Raw genomic sequence first — 23,712 nt, forward strand, 5'->3', positions numbered from 1 at the left:
GCACTATCCGGTCTTAAAGTCAACTGGGCAAAATCGATGGTGCTGCCCTTGACCCCGGTGACCACACAAGTAGAGACTGAGTTTCCTCTGAAGTGGACCGACGACCCGATCAGGTACTTGGGGATAAAAAGTTGGGGTTCCACAGGGCTCGGTGCTGAGCCCATCACTGTTTAACATCTTTATGTCCCCCCTGGCGGCGGCGGTGGAGGCTTACGGGGCCCAGATCGTGTCCTACGCCGACGACACGCAACTACTCTTCACTTGTGGTAAAGATCAACCATTTGATGGAGAGAGTATCCGGGGTTGTTTGGGCAGGGTTTTCGACTGGTTCCAGCATAACAACCTGAAGGCCAACTCCAGTAAGTCGGAGGTCCTATTCTTCGGCTGTGTCACCGACCCTGAGTGGCGGCAATGGTGGCCATATGAAATGAGCCCTCCTGTACAATCATCTGCGGTTGCTAAAAATCTTGGCGTCAAACTTGATAATAAGTTATCACTGAGAGCGCACATCCTGGGTCTGGCCGGAACCTGCTTTGGTATTCTGAAGATGCTCCGCAAGTTTCTTCCACTGCTTTCTGCGGAGCATAGGCGGATTACAGTGCAGGCGCTTATCGGGTCCCGGCTCGACTATGCCAATGCCCTCTTTCTTGGCCTCCAGGACTTCCTGGTCCAACGCCTTCAGGTGGCACAAAACTCTGCTGCCCGTGCCATCTTTGGCCTGCATAGGCGGTCACGAGCCTCTGGGTTGCTGCAGAAGCTTCATTGGCTGCCTATCCGTAAGCGGATTATGTTCAAATCCCTTACGTTGATGCATAAAGCCCTGTTTGGCTCAGGGGCTGGGTATCTACGGCGTAGATTGGCCTTCTATCGTCCTGCCCGCTCACTGCGGTCCGAATCTCTTTTTACTGCCGTGGTGCCACGTGTGCGGAAGGCGCGGACTGGGGGCCGTTCCTTCAGCTTTAAGGCACCCCAGTTGTGGAACTCTCTGCCACTGGCGCTACGCAGTACCTCTAATCTGCTTCAATTCAGGAAGAGCCTGAAGACTTGGCTTTTTAATGTTTAACTGTTTTCTTTGCTGGGTTCTTTCTTTCTTTTCTGTATTAGTTTTTTCTTGTTATGTTATTACACACGGAGCCGCCTGTGGAAAGCGCCGGGACACTCTTTTAGAGTAGCTGTGCGCTATATAAGTTTATTTTAACATAACATAACATAACATAACATAACAAATACATGTAGACCTGGACCTGCTCATTAACCAGAACTATGGCAGGGCGGTCAGCAAATTGGAAGACGACATAGAGGTCTGGAACAAACTGCCGCTTACACTCATGGGCCGCATAGCCATTATGAAGATGGTGGTGTTACCAAGGTTCCTGTTCCTTTTCAATGCTCTGCCAATCGTGCTCACTAGGGCCTTCTTTCAACGCCGGACTAGCCTTATGATAAATCTAGCATGGGCAGGGAAACAGCCAAGAGTCAAATGGTCGACGCTCACTCTGCCGTATAGTATGGGGGGCTTAGCAGCCCCGGACCTTGAACTGTATTACAGGGTGGCACAGGCATCACACCTCCACACTTGGATACATGGAGACAGGCTGATCCCACATGTCCGAATGGAGCGTCTATTCGCGCATCCGTTGTCACTCCTGGCAACGATCTGCAAGCCGCAGGATCGTCGAACAGGGATTTTGGACTCTGTCACCTTAACTAACCACGCCTGGCACTCTCTCCTGAGTCGACAAGGCGGTGCCTCGCTATACTCACCAGAGATGCCATTAGATTTGATGCTATGGCTTCCACCCATGGCTGAAAGGGCGGTCACGAGTGAATTAGCAAAACTAGGATTCAGCAAAGCGGGTGACCTGTTCCGGGACGGCGTAGTCAAAACCTGGGAACAGATACGTGGAGATAGTGATAAACCCCCACTCCTTCAACGCTTTCACTTTCACAGGACCAGGAGCGCTCTCATGGAACTACTGGGCCCGGATATGGCGGAACCCCCAGACGTCCCTCAATTGACATATGTCATTAAACGAAAGGAGCCTCAGAAGCTCCTCACGAACCTCTATAAAGTAGCCATGTCACACGGTGAGCATCAACTCATGAAAGCCAGACTAGCATGACAAAGAGACCTGAATGCCTCGATTGATGACGCGACGTGGCGATATTGCTGTGAGAGCACGAAGCGAATCTCCCTCAACGGTAAACATCGGCTAATACATTTCAAGTTTCTGCAGAGGGTGCACTACACACCGGAGAGGCTTCGCAGATACGGACTGTGCCCAGAGGCGAACTGTGAACATTGCCACGCGGCTGATGCTGACTTCTTGCACCTAGCCTGGACCTGCCCAGGCATACTGGCATTCTGGTGCAAAATCTTCGCGGAAATGAGCAGAATCCTGGAAGTAGACGTAGCCCCGGACCCAGGCTTGGCTCTCATTGGCAACTCAAGAAGTCTCCCTGCTGCGCTCCGTAGGCTTACGGACAAGGGGTTGTTAATAGCCAGGAGAGTAGTAGCCCAATGTTGGATGAGAGGTCCGTTGCCCACCAAGACCAGATGGGCGCGGGATATGCTGTACTGTAGTACTCAGGCGGAAACCTACAGCGAATTGCTACCCCCAAAGAGCCGCCCAAAGATTTTCTGGGCGTTCTACCAAACTTACCTACGAGAGCAGCAGAATACGCACCCTAGTGACTCGGACAATGAGTTGCTGGGTCAGGCGGCGACCGGACCCTCGACTCTATGACATGCTGACGCTAACTACTGTCTGTGCGAGAGTAGATGTGAGGGAGTCACTGTTGATGGGGGGGAAGACGGGGAGGAGTATTTGTGGAGAGCAGGGAAATAGGACCTCACCAAGGGACACATAATACATGCACGGCCATGTTGAGGAACTTACAAGGACACAGACATGGAGGCAAGATGACCAGGGGTGGGACACGCTCCCCACTGGGGAGCGAGAGAGCAGCGGTGGAGGCAGGGTGACAAGCCAAGTTGTCACACCTTAAGAATTAGAGACGAAGCACATGTTGACTGCATGAGGGAGGGGGGCGGGGGGGGGGGGGGGGAGTTGGGATGTTGTTGGCTTGAAGAACTGGTATGCTGTGACACAAGAAATAGTAGAAGCAGGGAGGGGGTTTCAACTAGACAGTGCATATATGAAACACATACAACACGTCGGGGCACACTTTGAAATATTACAAAACTGCCTTTGTCGACAAAAAGGTTAGTCTACACAGCAAACGAACTGCACTACCTAAATAAAACCCTACACAAGATACATGACCCCCCCATATGCCAAATATCTGATCCTATTGGAGGGCCTTTTCTCTGCACTCTTTGCACAAATTGTAATTTGGCTATACCTACACCACAGAAATTGATACATGCAGCACTACTTAACGCTCGCTCGCTTCCATGTCACAAAATTGAAATATTAGAGTTGCTTAATACCTATGCCATCGATCTCCTATTTCTTACCGAAACATGGGGAGACGATGCATCTGGACCAGATTTTAAAGCTGCCATGCCAGAAAACTATTGTGTCTATAGACAGGACCGCATTTCTGCACATAAAGGCGGAGGGATTGCAATTATATACCGCAACAGCCTCCGCGTTAAAGCCATCGACTTAAAGCACAGGAGCTGTGAGGCACTTGCCTTTACGGTTATTCTTACCATGAATCAATCTTTCACAGGCACTCTTTTGTATCGACCTCCTGGCTCAAGCACTACTTTTCTCTCACAACTCCATCAATTGAGTGAGTTAGCCGTGGACCATAAACACTTCACTGTTTTGGGAGATTTTAATTTTCATCTCGAATCCCAAACTGATAAAGACACCGACCAGCTTATTAGTGATCTGCTCACTGTAGATCTTGTACAACTGATAACTGCTCCTACTCATAAGGCAGGACATACGCTTGATGGTATTTTTACCAACAATCCTTATATCATCAAGAACAAAATTCTTCCTCTAACATGGTCAGATCACTTTGCCATTCTATTTGACATTAAAACTAAAATGATAGCTTCTACAAATTCCTCTCAGAATTCCTACCGAACTGCCAGAGATTGGAAAAATTTAGATCACAATCAGCTCTCTCAGATTCTCACTGACGCTTTCATGGACATAGACAACGAAACTGACCCCAATAATGCCGCTACCAGATACACCTCCATTCTAGAAGGGGCATTTTCCGTACTCGCACCTTCCAGAACTTCCAAACATAATAGGAAGGTCCCTTCGGCCCCATGGTTTACTGAAAATCTTAGACTTCAACGACAACATTGTCGTAACCTTGAGCGCCATTGGCGCAAACACTACAATTCTTCAGACAAAACAATATACAAAGCTGCACTTCATAATTACAAGCAGAGCATAGCAACAGAAAAAAATATCTATTACACCACCCAAATAGATCAAGCTAGGTGCAGCATGAAGAAATTGTTTGAAGTCGTAAACCACCTTGCCGAACCTTCCAACCCTCCTCCTCAAACATCCCAAACACTTTGTAACAATTTGGCTGACTTCTTTTCCGACAAGGTCACATCTATATTTAAGGATTTCACTCCAAATTTCAACAATACGGACCCTCTAAATACTCCGACAAATTCGGTTCCCACTGCTCTAACGGAATTTACTACTATACATCCACAATACATTCATAAACTAATTCTGTCAATCAAATCTGGTTCCCCACTGGACCCCTGTCACCCCTCCATACTTAATACTATTCCAGACATCATCACTTTACCTCTGACACACATTTGTAACACTATGTTTTCAACAGGTTCTTACCCCACTATTTGGAAAAATACTGTAATCAGGCCACTTCTCAAAAAAACGTCACTTGATCCTTCATTACCATCCAGTTACCGTCCTATTGCATCCCTACCCTTCCCAGCTAAGATCTTTGAATCTGTCATGAATAAACAACTGTCTGACTATATTCAAAATAATGACCTCTTAGATGACACCCAGTTCGGTTTCCGACAAGGTCACGGGACAGAAACTGCCTTGATCAAGGCGGCAGATGAAATAAGGACCACGATGGATAATGGCGGACAGGCTGTCCTGATTTTGCTGGATTTATCGGCGGCTTTCGACACGGTCGATCATTCTACTTTGATCGGCCGTGTCGAGGCCATCGGTATCAAACACAAGGCCAGAGACCTTATCTCATCTTTCCTGGCCGACCGCAAACAGGCAGTTAAGCTAGGTACCTTCACGTCTCCTACTTTCAGCCTTCCTTGTGGAGTCCCTCAGGGTTCCTCGCTAAGTCCGACCCTTTTTAATATCTACGTTTCGGACTTAGCGAGGGTAATCAAAGCTTACAACATCAACCTAACAACATACGCCGATGACACCCAGTTGGTACTATCCATACACAGAAATGGACTCGAGGTTGCAGCAAACTTCAAGGACGGCATGAGGGCCATCAGCAGTTGGATGGCGTCCAACTGCTTAAAACTTAATTCAACTAAGACAGAGGTCATGCTTTTTGGAAGTATTCAGCCTTTGTGGTCCCCCTTATGGTGGCCGGAGGAAATGGGAACCCCACCGCAACCTGTCAGTAAAGTCAGAAACTTGGGAGTAATATTTGATGATAAACTCCTTTTCCATCATCACGTGAACGCGGTAGTATCATCATCATTTAACATCTTAAGGAAAATAAAAAAACTGCTCCCATATCTACCCATGACTGCTGGAAAAACACTTATATCTACACTGGTGTTTTCACGCACTGACTATTGCAACGCCCTTTTCCTCAACGCACAAAAAAAGATCATCTCTAAATTACAAATGGTACAAAATGCCTCTGCCAGAGTTCTTCTGGGCATTTCAAAATCTAGCTCTGTATCGTGTTACCTGGACCAACTGCACTGGCTTCCAGTCAGAAGTCGTACGAAGTTTAAAGCCCTCTGTATTGTCTATAAGGCAATAAACAATATGGGACCTAAATTCCTTACAAGTTCCCTTAAGCCTCTGGCTTCCTCCAGAACGCTTCGCTCCAACACGGCTCATCTGCTTCAGATACCCAGAACAAGGAGAGTTAAATGGGGAGACAGATGTTTCACCATAGCAGCTGCAAAGTTATGGAACTCCCTTCCTTTGAAAATAAAATCTAGCCCATCTCTTATCACTTTCAGAAAACAGCTAAAGACATGGCTGTTCTCTCAACGCTACGATTAATCATATGGCTGAGATACCCGCCACCCCCTCTCAACACGATCCCAAAAGGAGGGAAACCGGAAACAGTTCTTAAAGTTTTTGGATGTGGGAGGGAGTGACCCTCCCGCGGCCGTATTTATTAAAACAAAAAATTAAACATTAAACGTTTCATGTTATGTACAATTTCATTATCACATTGCGATGTTTGGCTAATCTTAACATATTCTCTAATACAGAGGTTCTCCTAGCCGAACTAGCATCCTACAAAAAACATTCTCTATAAACATTGAAATTGTACATCCTAACGTTTAAGGGCCAACGGCAAGGTCATAACCGGTGTCAAGATCCCTAACCAGACTTACCCCTCCCACTTGGGAAGGGCGACAGCACAGAGGCTTACCTCAAGTGCAACTACTAACAATTTCCCTTGACTTGTCGGGGGCACTTAAGACTCGACGCCATTTAAAGGTCGTTCGAATACTTGTGTGTGGTATCTAGAAGGTATCGTGGACCTCCCCCCACCCCACACAACTTACCGCATCTGCCGTCGCAGATGACACTGGCCCCGGGAAATTCCTCAGGAGGGGGCTGTAACCCCTCCTACACAGGAAGGGGCCTTGACCGCCTTTCCTTGACTTCCGGCGACCCGCCCTTAGACGGGACCGCCTCCCCATTGAGGGGCCAATGGCCACCTCCCCCGAGCGCTCCCATCCGTGTTGGGTGACGCCCACTCATAGGGATCTACCAATTAGTGCTCACCGATCATGACCTTACCGCCTACCAAAACATAAATACGACGATTCTTACTCGAACCTATGACAACATTGGTCGCTACGACCGAAAGAGTATGCTTAAAATGCAACACTACATCAAGTCATTTTAATCGTAACAACCTAAACGATATTCACCATACTTTATTAAGATAAACAACAAAACTGAAACTTTCACAACCTGTAAACGAAAACAGCAAAAACATACTTAGAAAATTCACTTTATTGCACAACAACTTGCTGTCCTCAGGGGCTGGTGGGTGGGTCAAAATTGGCTCTTCGTTCTGTCCCGAGCTCACGTGTAGCGAGGAGGTGCAGCTTCGGAGCACAAGAACAAGAGGACGTCTTCTGGTCTTGCGTCTCTTTTTATCCGTCTTCAGGGCGGGCGTAAACCCGCCCCTGCCCGTCCCGTGGGCGGGGCTGGTTACGTCGGTGTCTAGGCCAGCCCACTCTAGAGCGGGAAAAAGCGCGCCCCGGCTACGCCGCTTCGGGCATACCAGCCGAGACGCGCCTCCCGCCAAAAAATGGCTTCCCGGGGGGATCGAGGCACTCCGCCATACGTTCGGGGGGACCGAGTGGTCGCCCCTTTCCATATGGCTGAGATACCCGCCACCCCCTCTCAACACGATCCCAAAAGGAGGGAAACCGGAAACAGTTCTTAAAGTTTTTGGATGTGGGAGGGAGTGACCCTCCCGCGGCCGTATTTATTAAAACAAAAAATTAAACATTAAACGTTTCATGTTATGTACAATTTCATTATCACATTGCGATGTTTGGCTAATCTTAACATATTCTCTAATACAGAGGTTCTCCTAGCCGAACTAGCATCCTACAAAAAACATTCTCTATAAACATTGAAATTGTACATCCTAACGTTTAAGGGCCAACGGCAAGGTCATAACCGGTGTCAAGATCCCTAACCAGACTTACCCCTCCCACTTGGGAAGGGCGACAGCACAGAGGCTTACCTCAAGTGCAACTACTAACAATTTCCCTTGACTTGTCGGGGGCACTTAAGACTCGACGCCATTTAAAGGTCGTTCGAATACTTGTGTGTGGTATCTAGAAGGTATCGTGGACCTCCCCCCACCCCACACAACTTACCGCATCTGCCGTCGCAGATGACACTGGCCCCGGGAAATTCCTCAGGAGGGGGCTGTAACCCCTCCTACACAGGAAGGGGCCTTGACCGCCTTTCCTTGACTTCCGGCGACCCGCCCTTAGACGGGACCGCCTCCCCATTGAGGGGCCAATGGCCACCTCCCCCGAGCGCTCCCATCCGTGTTGGGTGACGCCCACTCATAGGGATCTACCAATTAGTGCTCACCGATCATGACCTTACCGCCACAGGTCCGGATAGTTGACCGGCTATCCGGACCCCCCACAAAACTCCTACCTAAAGGTCATGTTTTAACGATTTTAACCAAGCTAGGAAGTCTCCTATGAGTAACTCATTGCCCACCCTCGACAAATGCACACCATCCCTCAAATACATACTGTCATCATTAATACAACTATGTGAGATCGAATGCAATGTCTTGGAACGGAACAACCTACTCACTTTGTTATTCAATTTTTTAACGGAATGATTCAAAGCAGGGATCGAGATAGCTCCCCGCCACACTTTTCGTGGGATCATATGAGACCACGCAATTACACACCCCGGAACTCTCCTTGCTAACCAACTTACCGTGGAAAGCATAGCTTCCAGGAGAAGTCGTCTACCGGTGGTGACTAAATCATTGCCCCCCAAATGTACTATGACTATGGACGGCGGTGACCTCATCCGCTCTAACAAACCCTCAAAGAATGCTTGAAACTGGTCAATCCAGAGACCGCCCCTTCCGTGGAAGGACACTCTGTACCCGTATTCACCAGGTACGTGAATCATATCACCTGCTTTGAATACGTCTGCGGCCCGTCTCACGTATGAGTGGCCTACGACCCACACCTCCTTTCTCTCAGCCGGTGATGTGTGACCGCTGGCCTGGTGTTGGGTCAACTGCACAGTCCGCCCTGCCACACAGGCTTGCGCAACTGAAAACAAACAAAAGACAAGAAGCGTGAGTACATGATTACAGCTTCACAACATGTGCAATCGCACGTACCTCTTATAACAATTGGAGGACCAACGCCCCACACGTTTCACTTGTTCTACATTAAGACCCCTGGCTGTAGCTTCAGTGGCAGCCCCTATACGAAAGGAATGGGTCCCAAATTCACCCGGGTCCAAGCCCGCTGCGGCAATGGCCATTGCAAGCACCCGCTGAAACTGAAACCTCGTCAGCGGGGTGGCGTCTATATGCCTCAACAATGTCCCCCCCCATGATGCCACCCTTCGTGCTAGGTAATCCTCTAAGCACTGTACCGGACACATGGATGACTCGGGAATCCTGCGAATGATCGTGCAGTCCCCCCTCCCATCTTGGTCAGACTTGGACCTGAGAAAGGAGACAACCATCGCATCACCCCTGATCTGAACATGTTCCCTGCACAAGCCCCCCGCCACATCCTGTTTGTTCCTTGCAACTAGCTCACTAACTCTCATAGCCCCGTGAAATGCCAGCGTAAATGCAGTCCGGAACAAACAGGCCTCGAAAGGGGACGAGCATGTGCTAGGGAGTGTGGCCAGTAACTGGGACAATCTATCAAAACCTATCGGTCGTCTTATGTCCACTCTGCGACCCTCAAGACGTTGCCACCCACGCAGCGCTTTCTGTACTGTAAAAGACGCTGTGGGGTCCAGGATGCCATGGGCCCTGGCAACAAAGGAAATGGCGGCACGATGCCTTTGGGCCGTAGCCACCGATTTCCCAGCCTTACGTAAGGACATCAGAAAAAGTACTACCCACTCTTCCTGACCCCACAGTCCCCCTCTCTCTGCCCCTAAAAAGGCTAAATAGGCCTGAAACGCCCCTTCATATGCCTTCCTTGTCCTGGGTGCTAGACTCTCTCCCACGAGGTGACGAAGTTCGGGGCACCGAGAGACCAGAGAGCTTCGGGGAAGGGTGCCGGCTCTGGGTCCGCTGAAGGAAGGAAACCCAAGAAAGCCTGCATGTGAAAACGAGACAGTGCATCAGCAGCCTGATTCAACACCCCTGGGACATGTTTAGCTCTGAATATCACGTTCAGTTGCATACAGAGTAGGACAATTTCCTTAAGCAGCCTCAAAATCAATTTACAACGGGCTGCCTGACTATTGATGCATTCTACCACGGTCATATTGTCGGACCAGAACACAACAGAATGATCTCTGAACCCTTCCGGCCAGGTTCTCAGGGCCACCAGAATGGGAAAAAGTTCCAGGAAGGCAATATTACTCGTCAGCCCTTTTTCGTGCCACCATAGGGGCCACCTTTGTGCCGACCATTTTGTGCCGAAAATGGCGCCAAAGCCTATGCTTCCTGCTGAATCTGTCCATAGCCCAAGCTCTTCGGAGGACACGGCTGGCTTGTTCCAGACGACTCGGCCATTGAAGTCCGCCAGAAATGCTAACCAAATCCGCATGTCCTGGCGAACCTCGGCCGATAACCTCGTGCGATGATGACCCTCTTTTAGGCCAACCATCGCTTGAGCAATTGAGCGGGAAAAGGGGCGAGCCATTGGGATCACCCTCAAGGCAAAGTTCAACTTTCCCACTAATTGTTGCAACTGATGTAGCGTAACCTTGGATACATGTAAACATACTTGGAGGGCTGCCCTGAATTTCAAGATTTTGCTAGCTGGTAAACGGAAACACCCCTCCCTTGAGTCCAACTCGATCCCCAAAAACTCGAGGCAAGTCGTGGGACCCATGGTTTTACCCGGTGCCAATGGTACGCCAAAATGACCCATCAACACACAGAATTCAGCTAAGGCCTGGGCACATGCGGGATTTCCGGCGGGGCCAAGGAACAAAAAGTCGTCAAGGTAATGCATTACATTTCGGTAACCCGTTTTCGTAGTGAACACCCATTGCAGGAAAGTACTGAATTGCTCAAAGTAAGCACATGATATGGAGCATCCCATTGGCATACACCTATCCATGTAGAATGACCCCTGGAACCCGAATCCTAGCAGACGCTGATCGTCTGGGTGTACCGGGAGCAACCGGAACGCTGACTCGATGTCTGATTTCGCCATCAGCGTCCCGGGCCCCAGGCGATTCAAGATGGCTACTGCCTCATCAAACGATGCGTATCGCACCGAACAAACTTCTGGATCAATTGCTTCGTTCACCGAAAGCCCATGGGGAGCAGACAGATTATGGATCAAACGGAACTCACCTGGGTCCTTCTTGGGGACCACCCCTAACGGAGAACAAACGAAATCTGGTACCGGGGGTACACTAAACGGGCCGGCGACCCGACCCCGGCTAACCTCTTTCTGGATTTTTTCTTGCACTACAGATGTATGTTGGAAAACGGAAAGTTGGTTTTTGCACATCCCTACACCCTGAAAGTCCCCCACCGGGATGCGGAAACCATGTGTAAAACCGTTCCGCAGCACCCCGGCAGAAGTCCGATCCGGGTAGTTGCTGAGCCAGGGAATCATTGCCAGGGTATCAATCGGGGTTGGTAAAGGCGCCCCTCGGCCCAGCTTAGACCTGTTTGGCGCCTCCTTTACCCCCATTCTCACTCGATCTGGCTCTGCACGATGACTCAGGATGGGATGATCCACACGTACTACATTCGTGTTTGAATTTACACGACCCCGGAGGCCTGGTACACTTCCCCTTGTTGAAATTAAAACAGAAACCCTTTCTCCCTGTATTGCCCGCGGGTCTCGACTGGTCGTCGGTGCTCGTACTTGGTCGAAAGGGTGTCCCCACATTTTGGCGGGAGTAGTCAACAACATTGCTCCCGACCAATGGCATTCTTAACATCCCCGATTCCTTCATCTTATCCCATGTTAGAGAATCGTAACAATCCCAAGTCAAACTCTTGTTATGTTCCTTTTCTTTCCTGAACAGATTGTCGTAACAAAACCAATGGTTACCCTGATACGTTGTCGAGTAACCCATAATCCGTGATTGGTAAACGGGAAACTCAGGGAGCAACTCGGGCTTACGTTCCCCCAAAATCGATGTAAAAATACCCCATGCATTGCCCCAATTGCCAATGTTCTCATTTACCTTAAAGGCGGCCATCTTTGCGCGCCAAACACTCGGATGCATTAAGTCCTTCTGACTTTTCACATGCTCCACATCATAATGATCAACAAGCAAGGAAAAAATATTCACGTATTCCCCTGCCCAGATCTTTTCCTTTATGGCTAAAGGCACATGTTGTCCCAATCTCTCTCTACGAGAGGGTGCTGACTCGTCCCTTGCAATCGGCAATGGCCGCTTACCTGAACTGGACGCAGCTTCTGCCGCTTGCGGCTTGTCTATCCCCGCCAATGGCGCAGCCACTCTAGCTGCCTCTCTCTTCTCACGAAGCCCTTTTATCAGCGCCTGTGCCTCGGCAGTCGTGGCGCCATCACTACTATCCCCCAACCAAGCTGCTAGCTGTGCCGCCAGCTCGGGGGGCATGTCATCCTTGGGTGACGGGGTGACGACAACGGGGATTGGAATTCCCTCCATTGGAACTGGGGTCGGCGCCTCGAGCGGTGCGGAGGGAACCGGGGCGTCTCCACCGGCTGGAACCCTTTTCGGTCTCTTAGGTCCACCCCCAGCCGGCGCCGGGCCCGAACCCTCCTCCCCGTCTCGCTCCGCCAACCGTTTCTTTATCTCGGACACTTCCTTGCAAAGGTTCCGCACCATCTGGTCGGTCGACATTTTCTTAAGGACTTTCTTCGGCATCTCTCCGAGGAAGTATCTGGAAGACAAAGAAAAAGATCAAAACGCTCAAAATTGGCTCTTCGTTCTGTCCCGAGCTCACGTGTAGCGAGGAGGTGCAGCTTCGGAGCACAAGAACAAGAGGACGTCTTCTGGTCTTGCGTCTCTTTTTATCCGTCTTCAGGGCGGGCGTAAACCCGCCCCTGCCCGTCCCGTGGGCGGGGCTGGTTACGTCGGTGTCTAGGCCAGCCCACTCTAGAGCGGGAAAAAGCGCGCCCCGGCTACGCCGCTTCGGGCATACCAGCCGAGACGCGCCTCCCGCCAAAAAATGGCTTCCCGGGGGGATCGAGGCACTCCGCCATACGTTCGGGGGGACCGAGTGGTCGCCCCTTTCCATTATCCTTCTAATTGCTATCTAGAGTCCTAATTATTGGCGGCAGCCCTTAGCCCTCAGCGCCGAGACACCCTTGGGTAATTGCAGCGCTTTAAAAATTGCATAAATAAATAAATAAATACGCCGCCGGACCCCCGGGTTGTCGGCTGACGGGCTGTGTAGCGAAGTGATTGTGAACTGTCTTACATGCATAAGTTGCGGCCGGCCCGTGAGGTTGTAGGCCTGAAGCCGTGTAATTTGAGTTTGTGCATTAATAAAATATATTTTAAAAAAAAAATCATTCTTCTACGGGGTCTAAATGAAGCTTGAGCATGTGATATGTAGCCGCTCTGTTGATTAGTTGGGCAAACCCCAGATTGTCATCCGGTGGGGATGGTTTTGAGCGGTAGAAGTCCGGATCATTTGTTTGATCGGGATCAGTACTGTAATCATGCCATGGGTCTGGTTCGTGTGGTGAATCATCAGGATCTAGTGGCATTATGTTTCATCTAATTGCCCATGCCCTTGTGAATTGTCACTATCCTCTGATTCTGGAGAGTTTGGTGGTGAAATTATTAAATTAGGGTTAACAGGTGGTGGAGGTGAAGTGTTAGTCGCTATATTAATCTTCTTTGGAGGAACTGGAATTTGTGGTAAATGATCTGGTTTCCTCTTTGTAGGTGGCTTTGGGTGAATAAAGATAGTAGTCTGCTTTGGATCCGGCAAGAAAAGCTCTTTGTTTTTAAAAACAAAAATAATATGGGGGCTTGGCAGACACAACTAAGCACACCTGACGATGCTATCCGCAGCATACTCAAACCCTTGAGGTACTGCTAACCTATGGAGCGTGTAGACACCCAATTATGCATCTTTACAGAACAAACCGATCAGATACAGTAGGCACTACACACCTGGGCCCGAGAGGCCTGGCATTTAGACTTTGGCATTCCAATGGAAGATCAAGACTGGCAGCGGGCCTGTGAACTAATACGCATGGTTTCTAGTAATGCCCATTTTCGACTGATACATTATCATTTTCTGCAAAGAACCTACTTAACGCCACAACACCTTCATCGAATGGTCGGGTCTTGCCCAGATATATGCTTGCGCTGCAACACTGTGGGGCCGATTTCTTACATTAACCATGGTCCTGCGATGAAATACACTCCTTCTGGCAACCAGCTGTCATAGAAATGGTGCATGCCACACAATAAAAGTATTGAGCTGACACCCAAATGCTGGTTATTAGGCCTCTTTAGATGCCAGAAGGGCACAAGATAATCTATACATTTGGTCAGTCGCCTATGGGACTGGAATGATGTAGAATTGCAATCACATGGCTGCCCCAGCATGCCCCAACGATTGCGCTCTGGCATAGAGATGGGCCTCTTCTTCTACGGCAGACGCTTCTATCTCGTCTTGGTCAGATTCTTCCCCGAAGATATCCAGAGTGTGTTGAATGCTTTGACGCTGTCTCTCTCGCCATCGAGCCTGATGATCGGGTAGAGTCCTCTTGGACCGAAACGACTTACAAGCGTTGCAGTCTTCCTCCTTGTGCGCTGGAGAGAGCCACAAGTTACAAACTTGATGTAGGTCGGTGCGAGGGTACTTGGCGTGGCACCCAGGACAGAAATGGAATGGAGTCCGTTCCATTTGCAGATGGCTGGCCCTACGCAGCAAGGCCCGACGGTTGCCCGCGAGGTTTTCTATCGAAAATGGGGAGTTTGTCGATCTATTTGAAACGCGGAGAAGAGGTAAACGGGTACTGAAACAATACCGTTGAGGGTAGAGTGGACTGCGCACTGAGGGGAACCCGAAGAGCGGTTTCAGAGCGCAACAATACACATCCAAACCTGTTTGGTGTAAAAAACAATGGAGTTGATGCCCATGCGCACTATCACCGAAAGGTGGAGTAACCTTACCTCGTGACCGGAAAGACTTCTTCAAAGAAAAACAACTTGCAAACATCCGGACCCAACACAAGATGGCAGGAGTATGCAAAGCATGTGCATCTACAGCATACATGCCTCGAAAAGAGGATTAATGGCCCCAAATCCCTGCCGTGGTATCTTGTCAAGTCGTGGCTAAGTGTGCCATGTGATGTGGTAGGCTATAGTGCTTGGTGTGATTTGGTCATTTTTGACAAGGTGGAGTGCTGAACGGTTTGATTTTGATCTTTGTTTTTGGGATCGTGTGAAATAGTGCGGTACCTACCGTATGATGTAAATTAATTACATTGCTAATATACCATAAGGATGTGGGGTGAGTGTTATTAGGGTCGAAGCCTTGCTGATTATTCGCAGAATAACAGGTCTGGGAGGTCACTACTGACTAGAGCAGGTTAGCAGCTGCACAGGCCTTGGGCATTGATCCTATTGAGGATAATATGTGACGGGCCACTGGTGACTGGAGCTGGCTAGCAACAACGCTGGCCTCTGGTATTCATTACAAGCAGGGTAACAATACATGTCAATATGACTGGATCTGGTTGGCAGTAGAGTTGACCTCTGGTTTTGAATATTTGCAGGATTTAAAGATACAGGGTCACTACTGACTGGAGTTACTTAGCAGGATAATAGGCCTCAGGGGGCCAATACTCACTGAAGTTGGTTAGTATGATCACTAGTCCCAAGGTGCTACTAATGACTCAAGTTGGCTAGAATGATAACAGGTCCCAGGGGCCAGTACTAACAGGAGCTGGCTAGTAGGCTTACATACAGGTTCAAGGGGCCACTACTGACTGGAGCTGGCTAAAAGAATAACAGGCCCAAGGGTGGTGGGGTGCGAGTGGCACCAGTGACCGGAGTTGGCTAGAAGCATTGACGGCCTTTGGTATTGATTAAATGCAGGATTCCAGGTCACAGGAGGCACTGCTGAATATGGCTGGCTAGCAGCAGTGGTGGCCACTGGGAAGAAGGAATTGAGAAAGCATAACTGGATATACTGGTTTCTTTAACACCGATTTGGTTACACATGAATGCCACAACGTGCATTGATATATTACATTACCAAATTACAATATTCTTATATTAATTTGATGTGACTGTTCGCCTTAATATGCCTGCAAAGTTACATGATTCTATTAGGGCCCAGAACCAATTTATTTAGTGATGTCCATCTGCACAAATTGAATATTGACAAACAGGAGTGTTATTTCCAGAAACAGTGAATTCTGCAGCTTTTCTGTGTATCTTTTATCTGCATCTCACGGACTCCTCACATTCCTCTCGAGAGAAGATCCTGCCTCCTACTCATTAGTGTTGTTTTAGTAACGGCTTCTATCGCGTGTTCATGTTTCATTGACTTATATTAGACGAAAAGATTATAAAAATACATTGTGTAGCATTAGCATTATATACTCCAACTTGCTTTAGGGCGGATGCTCTCGTCCATTGCACAGACAATTGTCACTTGTTAGTTTCCTTGGCCTTTTGCTATTTTTGCATTAAATGTATGATAGATGTGTTGGCCTCCTGGTGTGCTGTGTTTTATTTTACATATCATAAGAGATGACGCGGAAATTGACAATCCAGTGTACACAATCTTCATATAAATCAACTCTCAGTATACTGTTCTGGAGGTTCAGTCCCACAGACATTATCTCTAACTGAACACCCTAGGAAGCATGTGCTTTTCACACCAGTTGCCCTCTGATGCGGCGTCCTCACTATTGGATAAGTCAATATGGCCTGAATTTTAGGAGGGTTACCGTAACTAGTGCACTCTGTTAGAGAGTGCTCACCTGTGGTAGTAAGAAGTTAATAGGCACCTTATCACCTATGCACGGTGCAGGGCTTTGAGTTACAGAGCTCCTCACGCTGTGGAGAAGATTAGTTCACAATTACCCATTTTCCCATATTTGGTCCTGATGAAATGCCAACAGATTGCTCCATGACTACACAAGGCAAGAAAAACGTTGACCTGAAGTAAAGACCCCAGCTTACCAGCAGGTCCATAGGTGATCGATACTTTCACACAGTGATAGGGGCCATTAGTTCCTCAATTTCTCTGCCACTATTTTTAATCTCAACATGGACCAGGAAGATCACATTAACTATATTGTGGCAACTGGTCGATAGTTGATCTTATATTCAGACTTCACAAATCTCACATCTTATGACACAACATCTTCCGTCCTACTATGCTCATCCGGCTTACTTAATAAAAGATCTGAGACAAAGTGCCCTCTTGTGGTGCCCGATTTAGAAAAGGGGGTGGTGATGAACAGAGTGTCTGAGTTAAACAGACCACTCTTACCCAGTCCAAAGATCAGGGCTTTATCCATCACCGTTATTTATCTCACTGCCCAATCCCAGCTCAGAACCTGACTATATGCAAATCAGTCTGTCCCTGGCCCAGTGCATCATGGGAACAGGGCAGACTAAACTACCAAGCCAATTCTTCACCAGAAAGGAGACAAGCTACCGGGGACCGGTTTCTGGCATTTCAGCCTTCTTCGGCCCGGCTTGCTTCAATCCTGATGGAGCAGTGAGAAAGGGACTCATGTCTGAGTATACCCTGCCACACCTATAGTGGCCAAAAACGATTTAGAAAAGGGGGTGGTGATGAACAGAGTGTCTGAGTTAAACAGACCACTCTTACCCAGTCCAAAGATCAGGGCTTGATCCATCACCGTTATTTATCTCACTGCCCCATCCCAGCTCAGAACCTGGCTATATGCAAATCAGTCTGTCCCTGGCCCAGTGCATCATTGTGGTGCCCGCCAGGCATTGTAGTGCCGGCCTGGTGAGGAGTATTGCCCAATGATGAAGCATGTCACCGTCAGGTGAGTGAACGCAACTTGTCTTAAAAGCACATGCTTCCTAAGGTGTCTGCTTTCAGTTACGGATAATGACTCTGGGACTGAACCTCCGGAACAGTATACTGTGATTTGACTGATTTATTTTAACAAATGTACATAGCAGATATTGGCCCTTCCTTGTGTCACAAAAATGATCGGATACCAGCCTCGGAGCACACTTCTTACAGAAGAGTACGGGGTTATCATGTTGCTGCTACAAGCTCCTTACCTGTGCGAGTTATCGGGAACGAAGCAGAGGCAGACCCAAAACCAGCCACATGTAGAGATCAATGACAATTACTGAAGAATTAATGGAGCTTCCAAGCTGGTGACCATTACTTAATTGACCTTGAAAATAAAAGACACGTTTTTAGTATTCTGGTGACTCATGACCAAAAAAACCAAAGGTTATAAATTTAATAGTGTCTCAAATACTTAAAAAATGGAACTGGATGTGCTGAATCGGATGTTGTCCCAGGTCATGCGTGACAGACACCTTCCACCACTATTGCTTATGGGAATTGTAGTTTTGTTTTTCTCATTAAAAGGATGGTCTCTAAAGTCCCAGTGTTCTAAGCAATGTTGGTCAAAATCAGAGGCCTGACGGAGGATGAAGCATGACACTGCTCTGCTTAGCAGTGAGATGACTGACAGTTCCCCAGCCCTTCCACTCTTTGACCTACAGAGGCTCGTTGGCAATTAATATTTTTTTGCAACGACAAAGAAACTTTTATTGCAGTTTCTGTCAACTGAAGAGATAAAACGCCTGGGCGTGTTTCATCAACTATAGAAAAACATGAACAATCAAGAACATGAGTTTCTGGAAAACTATCAAGCACCCAATCAGAATCAGCCGCCCTTCACACCCAGGAATTCTTGAGGCTTTGGAAAGAGTGAATTGCACGTGGTATAAGAGGAACACTACATGACTCAAAGTTCACTTCTCAGGGATGTACTGAAATGCCAGCCTCATGGCACACTTAGCCAGCTCTTCACCTCCTCCTCCTCCTCAAACTGTTGACCAGCTATCAGGGCAAATGAGCCTGCAGCAAAGCATCGCTGGCTTGGTTCCACACCTGAACAGACAAGGCGGTCAACTCCATACTCCTCCAAGTCAGCAAGCACTCGGGTCGGGCCAGTCCTAACCCCACATGAATGTTCCCCATCACAACTATTTTAATGGTACTAAGTTATGTTTCTGCCAAATGTATGAGTCAAAAAGTGAAAGGTTTTACTATGAAGTGCTGACAGAGAAATCATGAAGTTTTTCAATATTTCTGAGTCTGCCACAGTACACAGGAGCATTATTTCTCGACAGCAACAGATCATGTATGTGCCCTGTAGAAAGCATGTTTGAATGAAACATGGAATGCATTGCAGCCAAAAATCTATGCAACAACATAGAGTGCAAGATAACTTGTGTTATTATTCCAGCAGAACGAAATGCCATTCCTAATGTGTACGTTATTTTAAAGACAAACCCAGAAAAATGTCAGTGTTGTTCTTCTGCCAGTTAAAAGACTATCACCATTAATGTGCAGGAAATAAAATACTATGAGAAATCCGACTCTATGGCAGGGTGCTGCCTGCCACTATATTGCAGGTTACTTCCAAAATAATCTGATTTATACATACATACTCCAGGGTGCTGACGGCTATCGGGTCTGCACACAGCAGACTGGAGCAACTCAGGAAGGAGGTAAGCTCTACATTTCATCTTAAGCCCTTAGGTTACATTCACAGCCTGATGGGTCCGGAGCACTTTATCCTCGGTCTAACTGCGCCGAGCAGATGGACTTAGCCCATCATAGGCTGTGTTGTGTGCTGGGTGATGCCTGGCATCTTATTATCGTTGGCGGGAGGATGAAGCTCTGATAGGAGCTACTACAAGAAGAGCAGAGAAACAGGACCACAGATCGCCGCAGAGCAACAACTGCCCAGAAGCTGAAGAAAGAACTCTGGAACAGCAAACCTCCTACACCCTGGAGATTCTCCAGGATAAGCAAATGATGGTAATGAAATGCAAACTGCAGCATTAAGGTCACACACTACAACATCTTTCCCTTTAAACCAAAGGTAACAGCCTACAATAAAAAAGTAACCAAAAAGCAACAAAACTAGAAAATGCATTTCCAAATGCTGCAAAAGAGAAACAGTTAATACAAATGAACTATATTAAACTTTGTTGGTACCTTAGTAATGTACTTACTTCTTAGCTTCACTCCATCTGCAGCAATAACGCTCTGAAAGGAGAAATTACTGCTGTGAGTCTCAGAGTCTTCAGTGTTACTGGTCTCAGTCACGAAGACTGTGGTGTCGGAAGATAACTTTCTCTTATTTGGCTTTATAGTTCCCACAGTCACGTCATCGCTTTTAGCAGACACGCTACTGTCAGCAGCATCACAACTTCAGGCAGACCTGCAATGCGGATCTCACCACTCACATTGGGTGAACAGACTTGTCTCTGCTACATACATCCACTCTGTTCTCAAACTTGCTTGGGGCTGCCAAAATGCAAAGAGCTGCAATTTATTCGCCACACTTTCCTGACTACCTTGTTTTATGTTATGTTATGTTATGTTATGTTATGTTAGGTGAAACTTCTTAAGCGCACTAACACCAGAGGTTTCTTGGCGCTAACTGACAGAACAAAAACAGAATCCCAAGGCAGAAACTTAACCGGTGCTGGAGAACAGAAAAGTTTTTAAAAGCTTCCTGAATTGGAGTAAGGAACCATTAGATTTAAACCATTTGTTTTAAAAAGGTATGACATTCAAGCGTGATTCTTGGTTCATCTCCAAGCTGAATATTTTTAGAGGTTCTATTGCCACACAATAGTAGTCCCATATTTCAATTTGTCCACAGGGTGCTTCAACCTTGGTAGGTTATCACCTGCCTGTTTTGCAGATAATTTCACATAGTTTCTGTAAGAAACTGAATTATTATTTGCGGTAGATGAGGAACAATCACAACCGTTGTCAGAGTGAACTTTCAAAGCCATTCAATTAACCTAGGATCAACCCCCTGGTACCTAGGCACCGAACAGGCAGGCTTGACTTAAGGTAATATGTACAATATTTATGCAGAAACCAAAAAAGTAAAAGTAAAAATGCAAAACAATAAAAAAACCAAACCAAAATAGAAAAATTAAAGTAAAATGTATTTAACAAAATGACACTAAAATGACAAAATCCAATAAGGGGAATGAGATATGAACTGTAACGCTGTAAGAATCACCAGGTGCCAATGGATGAAGGGCCCGGGCATGGATTAGTCTCTCTGAAGCTGACTGCCAAGTCAGAGGAAACCGGAGGCCATGGCCAGCAAGCACATAGTGCAGGAATTAGCCGCAGTGGTCCAAGAAGACATCTAGTGCTCCAGGCTCAGATAGGGCTGCTGGCCTACAGGGGGATTCACGGCAGGTTTGGGCGCAAAGTGCTTAGAGTATTGAGAACAAGCATCAGATGCCCAGCAGGGCAATAGCAGACGGTCGAAGGCAGCAAGGCCAGGACGAGACTGAAAGGGAGTGACAACTCTGGCCCTCACCATCATGCAACAGTGTGAGGACAACCCGATGACAGCCACCCACTGGGGCTGGGACCCCCACGACAAGGCAAGCCGGTCTGGTGGTGTGGTAAGAGATATAGCAGCCATGTCCTCAGCGAGAAGCAAGAAGGATCAGAATCTAAAAAAGATGCTGACCATGCTCCTGATGACAGGCAGAGGAGTAGGGAGGCTCTCCGCAATGACACAAATCAGCCAAGATGCAGACACCTCTGAAGCCCCAGTTACCCACGCCTTTTTAGAGTCGCTATTCGGTGCATTACGAGGCGACTTGCAGACGCTTGCAGACGCTGAAAAGGGAAATAGCGGGGGAGATGAAGGAGATAACCGATGGAGGCCGCACGTTCCCAAACGGCATCAACGTCCTTACTCCGGCTCAAGGCTCCACATAGCAATCTCCAGGCACACACAGAAGACCTGGAGAACCGGTCTTGGCGAAACAACATCCGCGTTAAGGGAGTTACTCCTGAAGAAGAAAGGCCAGACATCACACAATACCTGCAGGGTCTCTTCAGGAGCATACTGGGCGCCCCCACCGGATATTTTGGCTTACATGCCAGACTTTCAACTAAAAGAGTGTATACTAAGTGCTGCCAGGGACAAGCAACCACTAAAATATCAGGCCGACTCCATAGCTTTGTACCAGGACCTGACTCTAATACCCCTTCAAAAGTGTTGGGTGTTCCGAGTGGCAACCAAGCGTCTTCGAAATCAAGGAATACCGTATTCTTTGGGTCACCCTTTCCGGCTGATTTTCATATGGCAGGGCAAACTCCTCCAGCTCAGATCCATGCAGGTCACTTGCCAGGTGCTGGGCATCGAGAATCCAATCCAGGAGGAGAAAGAGGGCCCACAGACCAAAACTCCTCGAGAAAGATGACATAAGCTACACGAGAGGCGTAGCACAGAGTGAGCGACGAGACCGGACCCCAAGACCATGGCACAAGAAAGACTGGCAGTGCTGGAGACACTGTCGAAGGGGACATTCCCCATGATGACACCGTGAACGACTGAGGGACAGATAAGTGACATTTGCAAGGCTGGGTGGGCGGCGAAGAAGTCTGCGGGGAGCGTTGAGACACGGGGAGTGTAGAGACACGGGGAACTGGCCACACACGTTCCCAACTATTCCGACTTCCGAGGACGCGCATGCACGAATGGTGGGCCCTGGTCAATTTGAGCTTAATGGGTTTCTAAGTTGGGGTTAGGGAGGGGAGGGTGGAGAACGGGTATGCAGGTTAAAGGCGTTGAAAAGAGGATCAAAGGGCAATGGAGGCCGGGCAGACGTTGGGAGCACAGGGGGAAGAGGGATCACAGGGACCCAAATACTGGCCAAAGCTGGTGCACTCACTATGGCGCGCTATTTCCTAGCCCACACTGAAAATTCTCACTCTCAATACGAGAGGTCTCAACAATCCCAATAAAAGGAGGTCCATCCTTTCCTACCTGGATAACATGGAGGCAGATGTGTGCATCCTCCAGGAGACACAGCTCCTCTGCAAAGATTGGCATAGAATGAGGTCACAACTCTTTCCCCAGCTGTTCTTTTCATCCACCCTGGATAAGAAGGCGGGTGGCTATTTTAGTATCCAAACGTTTTAAGGGGACAATGGGAGAAAAGGTGGCTGAAATGAAAGAGGTTGATGGGAGCAGGGCCATCGATAGCGCAGTTGTAGGTATGAGTATTTTAGATGCCGAAATTGTGTGGCAAACAGCCAGAGTTACTGCTCCCGCAATCACCCTTCACACGATATACAATCAATCCAGGGGCTGCGTCAATTGCCTATAGATAGAAACGGCTCCTCTCCCTCACCCACCAATAACCATTTCAAATGCCAACCCCACCAGGGATGGTGTTAATAGGTTAAACAGGCCCAGGGGCTCGAATCAGATCAGGTTGTCAATTACCTTGTGCATTAATGTTCCTGCCGCCCCAAGTATGAATGGCTAATCAGGATGCCCTGAGTCTGCCGCCCGCTGCTTGCCCTTATGTGTTGGTACTGGCAGGAGTACCTACTTTAAAGAGGGATCAACATGAGCCATGGGACCAGCTACGCAATAAATGTGCGGACTGGCTATCAAGGCATAGAAGCTCCCATGTATCCGAATTGAAGGAAAATAGTGATCCTGCTATTAGGTTACCTCTTGCCCTGCCAGTACCTGAGTGTACTATTCCCACACCCCACTTATCCCCCCTATGCTAACGAAGGCCTCAGCAAGTTCAGACCTCCGTATCTTAAGCTGGAATGTTGCATGGTTGTACTCTAAAC

General features: G+C 48.1%; 1 long non-coding RNA gene across 1 annotated transcript in view; it reads right to left on the bottom strand.

Annotated features, from left to right (window-relative positions):
• LOC147737799 (uncharacterized) overlaps positions 1-18,214 on the bottom strand; it is a 30,992-nt gene extending 12,778 nt beyond the window's left edge. Inside the window, exon 1 of the long non-coding RNA XR_015302412.1 lies at positions 18,108-18,214. This is a non-coding gene — a long non-coding RNA (uncharacterized LOC147737799). The remainder of the gene's footprint in view (positions 1-18,107) is intronic.
• Positions 18,215-23,712: the final 5,498 nt, after the last annotated feature.

The sequence above is a fragment of the Lissotriton vulgaris genome, chromosome 1_1 (assembly GCF_964263255.1).
Source record: "Lissotriton vulgaris chromosome 1_1, aLisVul1.2, whole genome shotgun sequence".
Taxonomy (NCBI): Eukaryota; Metazoa; Chordata; class Amphibia; order Caudata; family Salamandridae; genus Lissotriton; species Lissotriton vulgaris.